Here is a 16,099-nt window from a genome sequence, read left to right as displayed (position 1 = left end):
ACCAACATTTCCTTAGCTAGGATGAGGAAACATCAGAAGAAGCATTGCTTAGGATTCCTTCCTTCCTTCCTTCCTTCCTTCCTTCCTTCCTTCCTTCCTTCCTTCCTTCCTTCCTTCCTTCCTTCCTTCCTCCCTCCCTCCCTCCCTCCCTCCCTCCCTCCCTCCCTCCCTCTTTCTTTCTTTCTTTCTTTCTTTCTTTCTTTCTTTCTTTCTTTCTTTCTTTCTTTCTTTCTTTCTTTCTTTCTTTCTTTCTCTCTCTCTCTCTCTCTCTCTCTCTCTCTCTCTCTGTCTCTTTCTTTCTTTCTTTCTTTCTTTCTTTCTTTCTTTCTTTCTTTCTTTCTTTCTTTCTTTCTTTCTTTGCCTTTACACAATGTAAAACTGAAACAAATATCACTGAAAATATCAGCATAGGAATGAGTGGGCTTCCATGAGAGAAACTTCCTAACTGACTGTTTTAGAGTTCATAAGGACTGACACATGTCACATGCTAGGTGCAGCAAGTCTTCTTGGCTGAGAAACTCCATGTTGTGTGCTATGTGGAAGTGTAGAATAACGAAGGAGTCAAGGGATACAACTAGAAATGCCTGTTAGAGCTGGATAGTGACTAAGGTCCCTGATAACTCTGGGTTTAATTTGTTTGTTTTTTCTCTGTTAATCTCATTGGTATACTTCTTATTCAGCTTATGTATTATTAAAGTGATATATATTTTACTGAGTTATTTTGCATTTTAAAGATAATGATACTTCCAAATCAGGGTCTCTCAGTTTCAACACAAAGCTGAACTTGAGAAAAGGAAAACAACCTCTCTAAGAAAAAGGTATTTTTGTTTTGTCTTAATTTCTTAGAGAAAAAAGTCTGTGTATACTGATTACTTTGACTATGGTAACATTTCTTATCCAGTCTGTGCAATTCAATATAGATTTCTTCCTACCTTTCCCATACTGCAGTCTAAAAATATCCCTTAAAATATAAATGCTATAGATATAAAGTTATGTTAGTTGTGACCCACTCCTCTTCTTGGCTGAGATTGTCAGTTTACAATCATGATAGAGACAATATTCTCCCCTTGGATATCTTATTATCTAGGATTGCCATAATAAGGCACCATAGACCTGTATTTTATCACACTCCAGAGGTTAGAGGTTGGAGGATCAGGGTATCAGGTGAACTGGTTTCTTCTTCAGTTTGCTCTTGGCTTGTCAAAGATGGTGTTGTTCCTGTGTGTGTGTGTACATATGCCCTACTTTCTCCTTATCAGGACATCAGTCAGGGTCGATTAGGACCTAGTCTCAATATATCATTCTAACCTTCCCCCATTAATGTCCCTAGCTGCAAATACAATCGCATTACAAAGTAAGGCCATTAAGGCTTCAGAATATGACTTATGAGAGGTAGAATTCAATGCAGACTGCGATGACCTACAGTGCTTGACTTAGGCTTCTGTGTATAGATAAGCTTTTGGAGTTCCCATGTAAAAAAGAACAGAAAAACTTACCACAGATTCTTCCAGGGCCAGGGAAATACTATCTTGACAGTCCCAATAATGCTTCAAAAGAAAGGTATAAAAACCTGTTGATATTTTTTAATATTTTTAGGGTGGCTTGGAGAGGGATTCATTTATTTTTTTTAAAACTGTACTTGGAGTCACCTGTTCTCATTGGCTTTCTGTGTTTTAGTGCCCCGTTTATAGATTAGTGCTTCTTTGCTCCTGATAGTTCTTTTCTCCCCACAACAATAAGGCAGCGGTAGTTTAGCTTTTTGGTATCTGTCACAAAGTGTTGTTACATGGTGAAATCACATTATGATGTAATCTTCTTGAGAGAGGTTTTCTAAGGTAGGATTTGGAGCCTTCTGCACTTATCAGATCCCTTCTCGGTGATTTTCTCCAGTTTTGCAATTCTAGATCCAAACTTCATGGCCCGTTTCGACAGAAGGGCCAAGGCTGGGAGACAAACTTCAATAGCTGCGAGGTATGAAATGTGCTTCTCACCAGCTCCACACACAACACTCTCATGAAGGAAAGGGGATCTTGCTTCCTTTCCATGATCACCAATAACTCTGCCATCATGAGAAAGATTTCCAGAAGAAATATGACCCAGTTTCATTGTTATCTCCTCATTCACTCCTTCTAGACCAAGAGACTGAAATTCGACATGACAGGAGTAACGTGCCAGCTGCTCATCTGCACTGATCCTGGTGAGAATCACCTTTGCACAGCTCTTGTAAGACTTGCACATCCTGGGTCACTAACCAACCCATTCCTTTAGACGCAAAGCAGACAGTGCAGCCAATGCCATCATCCAGAACTGTGTCCAAGGGCTGACCTAAGTGACACATTCAAACTCCTAGATTTTGTAGTTGTTCCAGAGAAACATGGATTTCAACAAAGTTGGAGAAGGCTTGACAGACTGTAGTTCCTTTAGGCTTGCTTTTCCTGTGACTTGATCTGGCACCTGGGCATCACCAGGACCCTGAACCTCAGCAGCACCCTGAGAGGACTCTTCAGAAGAGATCTCACGACAGTTTGACTGTTTTCTTTCTACGTTAGGAATAGTTGGCCTGCTCTTTCATTTAGTCACAAAAGCCGCATTCAGAAGATCAATTGGCTCATCTAAAGGAATATGCAGATCAGCAAGTCTGCTGGAGTCTGAGCCAGATCATTAGCATATTCTTCAACAACATTCTCTTTAGAAACATATTTCCAAGGATGTAATTTTAAAGTCACACATCTGGAAACAGCAGCAGGGTTGAGATTGATTTGGGAAATTCCAGATGCTGGAACTTCTTGCCACTGGTCTGTAAGCTCAGATATCTGTGCACCAGCTGAAGAGAGGCAGGAACTCTTGCCCAGATTACTAAAATGCCAAAGCAAGCTACGATCAAGAAGTCCCTACCAAACCAAAAGTAATGGCTAGAGGCTTGCTAATATATAAAAGACCAAGGACCTTGGACTTTAGAGAAGAGTGACAAAAATATCAGACTCATTCTTATGGGCAGAAAGGTTATTGAACATAACTTGTATGTCACTGTCTTCTGCTTCAAAGTGTACTCCATTTCATAAGAACATGTCACTGCTTTCATGCTCCACAGGCTGGGCAGTCAAAACACCTCTCAAATGAAGCACATGACCAGAAAATAAACACTGATAGCTAACATTAGATTTTAACAACCGCTTGCTACTACTGGGGCCCCGTCATCTAAGATTGTACAGCAAATCCTCTTTTAACTCTTTACTGAAGTGCTCAACAAGAAAGCCTACAGAACAGCAAATGCCACATAGTTTGGTGAACTCAGGGTGAATGGGTCTTGACTTTGGTTGTCTATGAGTTTCCTAATGCTTGATATTCTTTCCTTAGTTCATCCAGAAAATGCTGCTTTCAGAAAGCATTTTTGTCTTATCGGCAAGAAAGAATATTTTGCTTTTCTGTTGCTACCTGTATAATTTCCAAGTCTAGAGTTTAGAAAGTTCATCCACAATAATTTTTTGTTCTTTCTTGCTGCTAAGGGCCTCGGTGTGTGCAGTCATTGTGTGAGTGGGTACCAGTGAGGTGTGGTCAGTCTTTTTTTGTTTGTTTGTTTTCTGAGGCAGGGTTTCTCTGTGTTGTCTTGACTGTCCTGGAATGCACTTTGTAGATCACGCTGGATTCAAACACAGAGATCCATTTGCCTCTGCCTCGGCCTCGCGAGTGCTGGGATTAAGGGTGTGCACCACCACACTCAGTTTGTAGGTCATTTTGTTCCTCACTGATATTGGGGCAAATTTTTATGCCAATTTTGTGACTATAACCACAGTGGCTGCATGCTTGCCTTCTAGTTGAGTATTTGTACTAGAGTCTGCAACACACTCCAAAGCTGTGATTACAGAATTTCAAGTGCAGATTGCAAACATATGTTCTATCATTTATTTGTATCTCCCACATGTAAAAAGTAGCTTCCCCACTTAATTTTGATACTGATGTTCAACTTTCATGGAATCTGAAGATTTATCCTGAACCTGGTGATTGTCAAGGACACAGAGAACCATGACAAAAGTTGGAGGTGTCAGATGAAAATTTACACTCTTAAACACATAGGCAGAGAAGAAGATAGCAAAGAAATAGGTCTAGCTTTTTCACGTGCTTGCCGTAGGCTAGACCAATCACCTTTCCTCTTGTGTGAGGGAATCTCATTTTTCGCCCCCTAAACTGGGATTGACAGTGCCATCGCTAATGTTCCCTTTTCTGGTGTAAGTAAACAAGACAGGGAGTAAAATTCTGTTCTAAAGTTTCAGCTAAGACTGAAAGGAAGAATAAGAGATGGTGAATATCTTATATTTTGATAAAATTTGCCCTGGAGTCATTAAAAATTGGGATTGGGCACTCTGCATATATCTCTCATTCAGCTCCCCAGACACCTAAGGAAAGGTCTGTTGAAGACTGGGTAGATGTCAGAGTAGGAATTTCAGCAGCCAGTGCTGTGCTTGGGGTAGGTTGTTTGCTTCCCCTTTGGAAGCAAGGAGGATGAGCTGAAGGCTGGAGAGAAAGAATACATTGTGACTGGGGATGTGTGCAAGAAAAGGAGTCTGGTCTCACATGCTAAGGAAGAGATTTGGATTGACTCACTTTTTTTTTTTTTGTTGTTGTTGTTTGTTTTTGGCAGATCAGGAGAAACAGATATTGTAGTAGGAAAGGGAGAGTGGAGGTAAACTTGCAAAGATGTCTCAGGTTCTCATAGATCTAATGGTGAGAGCCTGGCTTAATTTAAGTTCAATGACCATATGCCTCCAAGAGGGCAGATGGCCAGATTATGCAGGGAAGGTTGGGTGCAGGGCTGAGAGAGGTTGAAAAAAAATTTATCTAGAATTAGATTGTTTCATTTCAGGGAGCTTTGCTGCAAGAAATCTACAGATGTGTTTGTGTGTGTGTGTGTGTGTGTGTGTGTGTGTGTGGTTTTTGAACTACTCACATGTAACACTTGAGAGAGTCTGGGTGTGGACAGGTGTCACACAGCAAAGAAAAATAAGACCACTGCCATCCCTGGACATATGCACTTTATAGGCAATTTTATGAACTCATCCCGGTAAGCACAGCACATTTGAAATTTCCCTGCCCAAGTAACAAGCACATGAGAAACTACAGAGGAAGAGGCTGAGAGGTGTGCTAAAACTAGTCTTTGTTCCTTCCTTTCCTAATAGCTAGATGACTCTAAATCTATCTTCTCAATAGGAAAGGGAAGGCTTGGATGTGCCTATGATGTGAATTGAACTAAGTCTAATTTACCCAAAGTGTCTATGGGGATAGTAAACACTTAAACTGTAGTTAACAAATAGGAGATTTGTCAAAGAGCATTCAATCAGAAATGAGAAAGGAGTTAAAATAATTTCCTTTTTATACAGAATTAAGAATCAATCTACTGTTGCACAAACCCTCTCTGTGTTAGACTTGGAGTCAGCCCATCCTTCCCTCCTCAGCACTCTGTTCTGCAAACCTGTCTCTCAGGAGAAGCAGAGGGGGTTGATGTGCCCTTTTGCATCTAGTCAGCTCAGGGCATGACATTTCTACCCATATAAGCTGGGATTGATCCTAGGGTATGCAGAGTCTACCTCCCATCTTCATAGAAGCTTATCACATTACCCCCAGAAGAAATAATGAGGAGACTGCCTGGGGTATTTGATCTGAACACCACAGTGACGCTCTGCTATTTTCTGAATTTCACCTTGAGTTTCTTCTGTCTTGGCAGTCACAGACATCTGTGCACACCTGTCTCTCTTCACTGGACTAGAGGTGTGTGATGTGAATAATGTACCAAGATGAGAAAGATTTCATGATACTGTTTGCCAGTTTCCTCAGTCCTGATGAAAAATTTGCCAAACAAGAAGCCAGACATTTATCCCAAGGAATTAGATACTTCTGTACATTTTCCTGGCATTGGTTTCTGTGCCAGTAGCTCTGTATTCTCAGCTTTGCGGTATTTGTTATTGACAGAGTATAAGTCCAATCATCTGCCAGAAGAATGCCATTTGTCCTCAAAGCAGAATTCTTCTACTCTTTCCCTGTTTCAGAGTCTCAAGAATCTTTGCTTTGTGGCTTTGAGGTAACTTCTCAGTCAGCTCATAGTGGCTTCAGGTTGCCTGACATTATTTTTGTAGCGTGATGTGCTTTAACATTTATCCTTGGACATTGACCCTCTTTATTTTTACAAATGTGATATAATTTAAAAAAAAATGGAAAAGGAGTGTTTATTGTACAACTACCTTCTGTTTCTGTTCTTCTGTGCTTAATAACTACTTCTTCATTAAGGTTTCTTGTTAGGCAGTTTCCTGGTGGCATGGAACATGTCCTCCCAGCCTAAAAGCCATTAGTGTCGTAACCAGAACAGCTGTGATTTACCCACAAGAGACTCTCAGCATGATTGGGCCTATTATTCCCTCATAGAAGAAGTGGGAGAGGGCCTCCATGAAGAGGACCTCACTGAAGACTCTGGTCACTCCCTCCTGCACCTGCCACCCACCTATGTGTGACTTTGCTCCAGCTGCATGTGGCCCCCAGAGGAGCTAGTGTAATACAAGGATGGAATGTTACCTGACAGGTAACTCCATCTGTGCAGCTGTGGGAAGTCATCATCCATACTGGGAAAGAGACCTTTTAGTGCTGCACCTATTTTGGGGTCACTTGTACTCCTGTAAGTAAGCCCCCCAATCTCTTAATTGGTTGCCAATAAGATGTGCTTATTGGGTGATCTTTTAATGGTACCCTATCTGGAGTGAATATATAGTTGTTCAGGAACAATAGACTAAACATCTGGGAAAGGCTGTGTGCTTTATTTTGAAGTAGTTCAAAAAGTTAAGCTGCTTCAAAAACTAAACACACACCTAACAGTGCATCATATATTTAAAAAATTCCATTCATTTCATAAATTGGAAAATTATTTTATATAAATTTCTGATTTTTACTTCTTTAATAAAAATAATGTAGAGCTCAGGAGCAGCTTGTTAAGATGCTTATGATGGTTATTTTTGTTTGTTAACTTGATTGGATTAAGAAATATATAGGAGATTAATTAGTATAAATGATGCCTCTGGGTATGTTTTCCAGAGCTAAGAATGACAGACCCACACTGAGTGAGGGTGGTGCCATCCTGTAGGCTTGTGATAAAGAATCCTGATAACCCAGACCACCTGTCTCTGCTTTATGTTTGCCATGGTGTGATCCTGTCTGTTCTGTGTTGTTTTTAACACAAATCTCAATTGTTAAAATTTTCAATAAAGACTTGGGAGCCAGATGCTGAGGTTAAAGCCTGCTAGTTCAGAGAGGCAGAGAAAGCACCTAGCTGACCTTCCTCCTCAGCCAGCTTCCAGAAGCTCTCTCTCTCACAAAAGTCTCCCAACTCAATGCCCCTCTCTTCTGCTTCCTGTGTGTCCCGGATTACAGGTGTGTGTTATGGTTGAGCCACACCACAACTAGAAACAGTTTTTTTTTTCCAGTAAATAGCTCAGTCTTGGGGTTCACAGTATGATCAAATATCCTGCAACAGTTCCGCTCCACCCCACCCTTCCCATTGTGATGGTCTGAGACCTCTAAAGCTGTGAGTGCAAACAAATACTTTGCACTTGCTTGGTCTTCAATCTTAGAGTCACTCTTCGTTTTTCTTATGAACTTGAAGTATCCTTACTTATTTCTGGCAAATTAGTTTCGCTGATTTGAGGTATGGCTTTTAACAAATAACCATGCATCATGCAGCTTTGCAAACTCATTTGAATGAATCAGATTTATAGTAACATGGCATGATCCCTTCTTCCCCAGTCTCCACTTCACATTCTTTGTCTTTCCTATATATAATGCGCCCTTTATTCTATTTTTTTCTAATTTAACTTTTTTTTAATTCTTTGTGGATTTCACATCATGCATCTAGATCCCATTCATCTCCCATCCTCCCACATCTGCCATTTTCCCCTGCAACCATCCCCCACAAAACAAAACAATATAAAATATAAAAGAAAAGAGAAAGAAAAAGAAAAGAAAAATATCAGCTTGGAAGCTGTAGTGTGACATAGTAAATCACACAATATACTCTTTAGTCCATACATCTTTACTTGCAAGTGTTCATTGCAATGAGTCATTGGTCTGGTTTGAGGCCTCTGGTTTTTGCTACACTATGAATAATGGGCCCTCACTGGGACTTCAATATCCTGTTGTCATGGAGATCCTGCAGCTTTGGATTTTCAGGACCAGCCCCTTCAAGTGCTCCAGCAGATCATAGATGTGGTAGATGTTGGGATAGGCCAACTCAAAGCCCTGATTCTGTGCCTGGATGGTTTCTGGGTTAGTATGCTCACCAGCTCTCCCTTATCCTCACTGCCAGGGTGAGCTCTTCAGCACTGCCCCAGCTAGCCAGCTTACCCTTTGCAGCAAGCAGCAAGGGACAAGGCTGGTTCTCCTGATCTCATGCCCTTGGGGCCGGCTCACCCACACCTGCACCACCAGGCCGGCTCTACTGTGTTGTCCAGGTGAGGTACAAGGCTGGCTTTCCTGAGCGCTGCAGCTGGTAAGGGGCAGGGTCAGCTGTCTCTCCTGCCACAGGTGGCAAGGGGCAAGGAGGGGCATCTTTATGACACATCCTTTAAATAGCATGGATGAGATCCATGCAGGAGGCAAAGAAAGTAGTTAAGTGATGGAGAGTGGGCTAGAGACATTGAAGCAGGTAAGTCATGTAGCAAAAATTATTTTGGAGGATGTTCCCATTAGCAGTTTGGAATATGAAATAACATGACTCTCAACATAGAAACAATGCCATCAGAAAGAGGTCATAGCAAGCAGATCTCTGTGAGGTGAAGAGACATGGGATATAGTGATGTAATTAGGAAGGCATGTTTATTTAAAGAAGATAAAGAGAACTGTTTAGTTTGGCAAGCCAACAAATCATGTTTACAATGTACCTGCTTGGGTATATGTCACTGAAAAGTTCGTAGTTTAAAATACCTCCTATTTTCTTCATACTACACTTAATATTAGTAACATGTCATCCATTTCCACCATGTGGAAATCATGTTTACATTATTTCTTTTTTCTGATAAGTAATTTCTAATCATAAATAAATAGTTCAGCTCACTAATAGGGCACAGCAGATAACATACAAGAAATGAACAGGGACAGGATGATCTGAGTAAAGAAATCAAAAGCAAAATGATGGATATTTACAAATCTGGCTTCTTGAAGTAAAAGAGTACTGGAGAAGACCATAATCTTCTCCTGTGAGGCGATCTAAATTATGAATTTTTCATTACTCTGGTGAGATAATCTTTATGGGAAAGAATTTTGAAAAGAGATTAATAAGATAACTTTAATTGGATATGTAGAATTATTGAAAATTTATATATAATGTCGTTTTTTACAACTGTCAATAAACATAGGTCATTAAACAAAGACTGTTATAATGTAATGTAAATTTCCTTAGAAAATGTGTTCTAGATAACATCTTTTATTAGTGGTAAGTATGATAATATAACTATGAAAATATCCCTATAGCAAATATAAAAACTTTTAAATAACATGATATATAGTATAATTTTATTTATCAAAAGTCACATGCGTAAATTCTACATACCTTTTCTACAACTCATAATAAATCAAGTGACAGAGAATTTCTTAGAGAGAACTAGAAAAATCCTTCCCATACTTTAGAACAGTTGTCCAAATTCTGGGTTTGATTCCCTCCCAGTATGAGTCTTGCCACAGATTAGCTGAGCCAGAATTTAGAACTTGACACCAGCAAATGCCCTGTGTCCTTCTTAAGTGCTTTACACAATTCTCGTGTTGAAGAACCTGTGTCCTAGATATCTGCACTCTAACACGAACAACAAATTAACATAGCAGAACAGGCCATGCACTGTTGAATAAGAACATCTTAGAGACATTAATTGTTTCTAAAAATTATAATCATAACCCAGCCCATGGATGAAGCTATGGTAGATGCGGAAAATTTATAGCCAATTAGTTTATTACAAGAATATTGGATTGCCATAGTAACCTAGGCACTTGAGTTTCTCACTTGGAATTTTTAGAGTGACATCTATTTTGGCTTCAAAGAAAGGAAAGAGAATGGAGGTTGGTGACCATTTTAGCTCAGGGCCTCGTGTGCTAAGAGCGCATTCTATGATTCTACAGCTCAACTGCTGCCTTAGGCCTATGCTTTTTGCTTTTTATTCTTGAAAATTAGCATAAATCAATTTGTTTTTCACAAGCTTAAAATGGCAAAAAATAGAACACTGGGAGGCCTGTGTGAGCAGAAACACAAATACATCCTAAAGTATGTGCAAGACCGACTTGTAGAAAAAGATGGGAGTCTATAATCTTTCTGTGCTTACAGATGTTTTTTTTAAACTCACAAAATGCTTTACCCAGTGGTAAGAGGAATACAATGGACAGTGGCTGCAATGAATTATTTATGAATTGTTGAGTTGAACCTGCTCATTCTACTTGGAAGAAATGAAATAAAAATTGATGCAATTCATCGAGATCTCCTGCCTGTAAGAAATACGCGGAACTGAACACAGAGGCTCAAGCAAGGAGAACGTATGTCCTCTTGTGATTCATCTCCAGGCAGATGACAGTTGTATTGTGTCCCCTTCTCTCAGGTGTCCTCTGGATCCATATCCTCCCTACATTCTTTTCTTTCCTCAATATTTTGCTAATACTTCAGATTTATGATCTCATGGCTCAGGGTCCTGCTTTAAGCTTTCAGCTCATGTTCAAGGTAGGAAGAAGGAGAAAAAGTGGATGGAGCTCTCTATTGTTCTTTAAAAAATGTCAAGAAAGCAAACCTTTCCCCTAAACTTCCTCCTGGAGTTCTATTTGACTTCCTTTCACTGTGAGTCTAGGACAGCTTGTGTTAACTTCAGAGAGAGAAGGCTCAACTTGGAAATGGACTTTTGGGTTAGTTTAAGAACAGTTTCACAATTTGTTACCCCTCTGCCATTCACAATTACCCAGGGGTGTGGACTTTTTAAGAACCACTAAAAAGTAAGTCACCTATGATACTGGGCATCACAGCCGGAAGTTCTCTCAGAACCTACTCTCTATGACTCCATGTTGCCTTTGCATGTTTTCTGGATTGACTGCTTCTTGTTCCTGCTTGATTTCTGGGAGGCAGTTTGGTTCAGTAGTGGGACACACAGACCTGTTTACATTGCAGCTGTGTATCCATCCACAAGCTATGGGAGCTGGTTAGTTAGCTTGCCTCTGTAAGTCTTCATGGCACCGTTTATCAGGTATTATAAACCAAATGATCCAATTCCTAAAGTAGCACTGTAGTCACTACTAAGCATGGTAAGTGCTTGAACAATGTCAATTGTTCTTACTTACTTGTTATCATTTTGAAATACCAATTTTACGTTACTAATGCATGAAATAATACTCGGTACACAGAAGGGCTCAGTTTAGAGCTCTCTTCTAGATTTCTCATTTCATTTTTGGTGCTCACAATATCTTAATGTTATAATGATGATGATGATGATGATGATGATGATGATGGTGTGTATGTGTGTTTGTGTGCATGCACCACAGAGCATATGCAGAGCTCAGAGAACAACTTTGTGTGGTCAGTTCTTTCTACCTCTATTTGAGTTCTGGGGATAAAATTCATAATTAAAAAGTGTTTATTTATTTTTAGTTATGTGTGTGTTTGTGTCTGTGAGTGGTATGTGCATATGAGTACAGGGGTCCACAGGGGACAGAGGTGTCAGAGTCCCTGGAGTTGGAGTTACAGGCATGTGTGAGCCACCTAATATGTATACTGAGAGTCAAACTCTGGTCCTCTGAAAGAGCAGCAAATGCTCTTAACCACTGAACCATCTCTCCAGCCACCACCACCACCACCACCACCACCACCACCACACACACACACACACACACACACACACACACACACACACACACACACACTCACGAACACATACACATTTTAGATAGGGTTTCTATTGATGTGATGAAACACCATGACCCAAGTAACTTGGGGGAAGAAAGAGTTTATTTGGTTTACACTTTCACAGCACTGTTCATCATCAAAGAAAGTCAGGGCCAGAACTCAAGTCAGGGATCTTGAGGCAGGAGCTGATTCAGAGGCCATGGAGGGTGCTCCTTACTGCCTTGCTCAGACTGTTTTCTTATAGAACCCAGGGCTACCAGCCCGGGGGTGGCTCCACCCACAATGGCCTGGGACCTCCCCCACCAATCACTAACTAATAAGATGTCCTGCAGGCTTGCCTATAGCCTGATCTTATGGAGATACTTTTTCCTTTGTTTTTTTCCCCAGCATAGTATCCCTGTTGATTATTTGGGAATGTCATACAATGCACTTCCATCACACTCACTTCCTGTTCCTTCCAGGTCCACCCTCCACCCTTAAACCCTCCTACAAAAAGAGGAAACATGACACCAAGTCCAATTTGTGTTGTCCGTATACTCACTGCAGCACTGTCAAGCTCCCAGTGGCCAGCCCCTTAAATATAACTGAGTCCTTCCCCTGCCACTGCCGGAAGCCGTCAACTATGAAGAGTTACACTTCAGAATCTTTGTCACAATTTTTAAGGACTCTCTTCAATAGCTTCCTGTATGGACTGCTTCTTTTTTTGGTGGAGGGCAAGCTGTCACAGGAGCTTTCAATGTCTCGAATTGTTAATTATGAGCCTGAAGTCATCCATACCACTACAAAAAGAAGCTTCCTTGCCTATAACAGCTGGGAGCAGTGTGGAGTCCCTGGTGGAAGCATGGCCCAGAGACATCAATATGGACTCAGGCAGTAGGCACAGACTACAGACATCAACACAGCTTCCAGCAGCAACACAGATCGTGGGCATCACCATGGCCTCAGACAGCAGCACAGACCATGGATATCAACATGGCCTCCAGCAGCAACATGGACCATGGAGGCTTAACTCAGAAAATAAACTGCTCTTCTTCCCAGAGGTCTTGTTGCTCAGAGCCAGGGTGATGGTGCAGCTGGGCAGTGCATTTGGGAGCGGAGCCCGCAGGAGCTCCAGGCTGCTGCACAGCACCCTGTCAGCCCTTCTTGGCAACGCCAACCTCCTTTGCCTGCCTCCTGCACTCCCATACCTGATGCTGTGTCTGTAGTTCTGCCTCTATTCACCCTGCATATGCTGCTCCGTGCTACCGTCTTTCCTATCACTCTATCGCACATTCATTTATTAAAGTGACATTGCAAACTGCCATGCATCACATAGTATATGCATATTTTTTGCCTAAACAGCTTTAGATGCTAATACTTATTGCAATGAGTCATTCACTGGTCTGGTTCAAGGTTTCTAGTAAATACTAGACTATTGCTGAGGCTCATCTTGGATATCTGTTATTGCCCAGAGTCAGGGTGATCTTGTGGTCTGGGGGCAGGATCCATGCAAGTTATAGGCCAATGCATACCTCCCTGCCCTGGTTAAAGACCACCCTGCTGGCTCACTGGGCAAGACCATTGTGCTTGCAGGCCCTGGGCAGTGCTTTGGCCCTCAGCCTCCTCCCACCAGCAGAACAAACACCGAGAGCTGCAGCAGCGGAGGTTCCATGTCTCAGGGCTAGACCCACAGGTCTGAGCCTTCCAGTGGGCCAAGAACCAGCCCTACTCAGGAACAACACGTTCCCACGTTCCTTCATCCCTGAGGCATTTTCTTAACCGAAGTTCCCTCCTCTCAGCTGACTTTAGCTGTGTGAAATTGACTATAAAACTATTACACACACACACACACACACACACACACACACACACACACACACACACAATTTTTTTCTTTTTGTAGGAATAAAAACCAAGGGTTATGGAGAAACCTAATATGACTAGGAATGGGAAGAAGCTTACTTGGAGGTGATCGCAGATTGTCAGGAGTGAGGATGTTACAGTTCTACTCCTGTAAGTCTGCTTCATCTTCCAATTAAGACATTTCACTTTATAAGGTAAGGAACATTCCTTATTGCCTTTTGTATTTAAGTAATTGAAGTTAATCTCTTTGAGGGAGATCTCAGTTGGATTAATATAAGCTTGAAAAATTCATTAAGAAAAAACTAATAAAAGAAACTCTCCAGTGAGCAATGTGGGTATTATGGTCTTAGCCCTTGAAATACAGCAGAGCGTCTGTCCAAGCCAAATGCTTAGCTTCTAACATGAACATCAGGGTTACACAACAGTGCAGAGGTAGTAAGCCTGTTGTTTTCAGAGCGTTTATCTACCTGTTATGCTGTTAAGCCAGCTGGGAGGACTCCGCACAAACCTGCCTCCTAAATCTTTGTTAAAAGTTAGCCTGGGATTGTATTTTTTATTAACATCATTTTTAAATTGATTCTTTGGAAATTTCACATCATACACTCCAATCCTAGTTATTTCCTAGTCCCTCTGTATCCACCCTTCACCCTTGCAGTATCTTCTCCACCCCAAGGAAAACTAAAAAAGAAATAATAAAAAAAGATAAAAATAAAACATAAAATAAAAATATGAATATTAATTGAAAAACAAACAAACAGAACAGCCAACCAACCAAACAAAAGAGAGATTGTAGTTTTAAAGAGGGAAAAGAGAAAAAGTGGAGGACTCTGCCATTTGATTAAATCCTTCCCTGACCAGTATTTCATATGAACTGTTTAATCTGAACAGCTACAGTAGCCTTTTCTTTCTTATTTAATTCTGTAGATTAATTCAGAGTTTCACAGTCAGGCAAGTGCTCTATTATTGAGACATACTCCAAGCCCCAACAAATGTTTACAAAGTGAAGATAGATTAAGGGGAAATGGGAATGAAACGACTTGCCATTTTAAAGACTATGATAATAGATCTACTGGACGCTGAGTGGGCGGTACATACCTATAATCCCAGCACAAAGGAGGCTTAAAGAGAAGGGTCATTATTAGTTTGAGGTCAATCTGGCATACACATTGAGTCAGTCCTAATTAAAAATAAACTTTTTAAGAAGGACCAAATTTATCACAATTTAATAGATTGTTGTTTGTAAATATCAGGGCTAAGTCATCTTAGAAGAACATTGATTTGGGAAAATTCCGGTCTAAGTATTTTGAGCAGAGTCTGAAGATGAATGGTACTCCATGAAGGGTAAGAAATAAAATAGTAACAAACAGAAGACAAGCACACCTTGTCCTTTTCACATTCAGGCATCGCTCTTAGCTCACAGGAGTGATTCTTCCCTTGTCTGAAGCTTTTGCAGTTCCTCTTCCTAGGACTGTTTTGAGAAATGTGTGTTTTAAGTTCATCTTTGGGTAATGCAATTCTTTATTCTTTGAGGTTGTTTTTCATTTTTGGAAATACTTAGAAGTCATAAAGAAGTATCTGAAACAAGGTAGATATCAGAGTACTTTTTTAAGAAACAAAATGCATAAATGTAGTAATGTGAGATGTTTTCTATAATTATTTATGAGATAAATGTTAAGATAATGCTTGAAGTGAGGTATAAAGCTATCTGATAAAAAAATAGCTTCATTGGAATTCACTTGAATAATTTATACTTTCCCAGGGTGACTGCTTTGAAAAACAAAATTGATTTGGCAATGTTTCTCTTGATCATTGCTTACCATCTCATTTAAAATACTCGCCCTGCTCAGTACATTTGCAATAGGTGCTTTTAATCAAGAGTTTGCTCAGTACAAGATCTCTTTATGCTATTTTTAATAATTGCATTGATGGTGAACAGAGCTGTCTCAATATATACTTTAGTTACTTCATAAGAACAGTGAACATGATCCAGAGTGGGGGGGGGGCACAATGTTTCTAGTAGGGCTCCGTGGTTAATGGTTGAGTTCTTTTATTAGGAGCCTAATGAAATCTGTTGCAGTGCATAGTCTCTCTCTCTCCTTTTACAAATAGCTAGTGATTATAAAAAATACCTCCCTCTAGATTTTCCTCTGTATAATGTGTAGAATTTGTTCATTATACACTGTCTCTATATCTGAGCACTGTGATCTAGTTTCTCTTAAAGTGATAATTCTGTCCTAAGGAAAAAGTAAATATAAGGAGAAGTTATATAAAGGATACAATGAGCCAGACGGTTCCCTAACTGAAAGGTCTCCTTGCTTCATGGTGTGCATGAGGTAAATGTCAATGTACATGTGG

General features: G+C 40.4%; 3 pseudogenes; all 3 read right to left on the bottom strand.

Annotated features, from left to right (window-relative positions):
• Positions 1 to 1,830: 1,830 nt before the first annotated feature.
• On the bottom strand, positions 1,831 to 2,634 carry LOC102923864 (asparagine synthetase domain-containing protein 1 pseudogene; annotated as a pseudogene).
• A 2-nt stretch (positions 2,635 to 2,636) lies between these two features.
• LOC143274066 (asparagine synthetase domain-containing protein 1 pseudogene) lies at positions 2,637 to 3,278 on the bottom strand (annotated as a pseudogene).
• Positions 3,279 to 3,291: 13 nt separating this feature from the next.
• Positions 3,292 to 6,600, bottom strand: LOC143266820 (ASNSD1 upstream open reading frame protein pseudogene; annotated as a pseudogene).
• Positions 6,601 to 16,099: the final 9,499 nt, after the last annotated feature.

This window comes from Peromyscus maniculatus, chromosome 6 (genome assembly GCF_049852395.1).
Source record: "Peromyscus maniculatus bairdii isolate BWxNUB_F1_BW_parent chromosome 6, HU_Pman_BW_mat_3.1, whole genome shotgun sequence".
Taxonomy (NCBI): domain Eukaryota; kingdom Metazoa; phylum Chordata; class Mammalia; order Rodentia; family Cricetidae; genus Peromyscus; species Peromyscus maniculatus.
The sequence above is the reverse complement of the archived record's forward strand: the minus strand, read 5'-3'. Positions and strand labels throughout refer to the sequence as shown.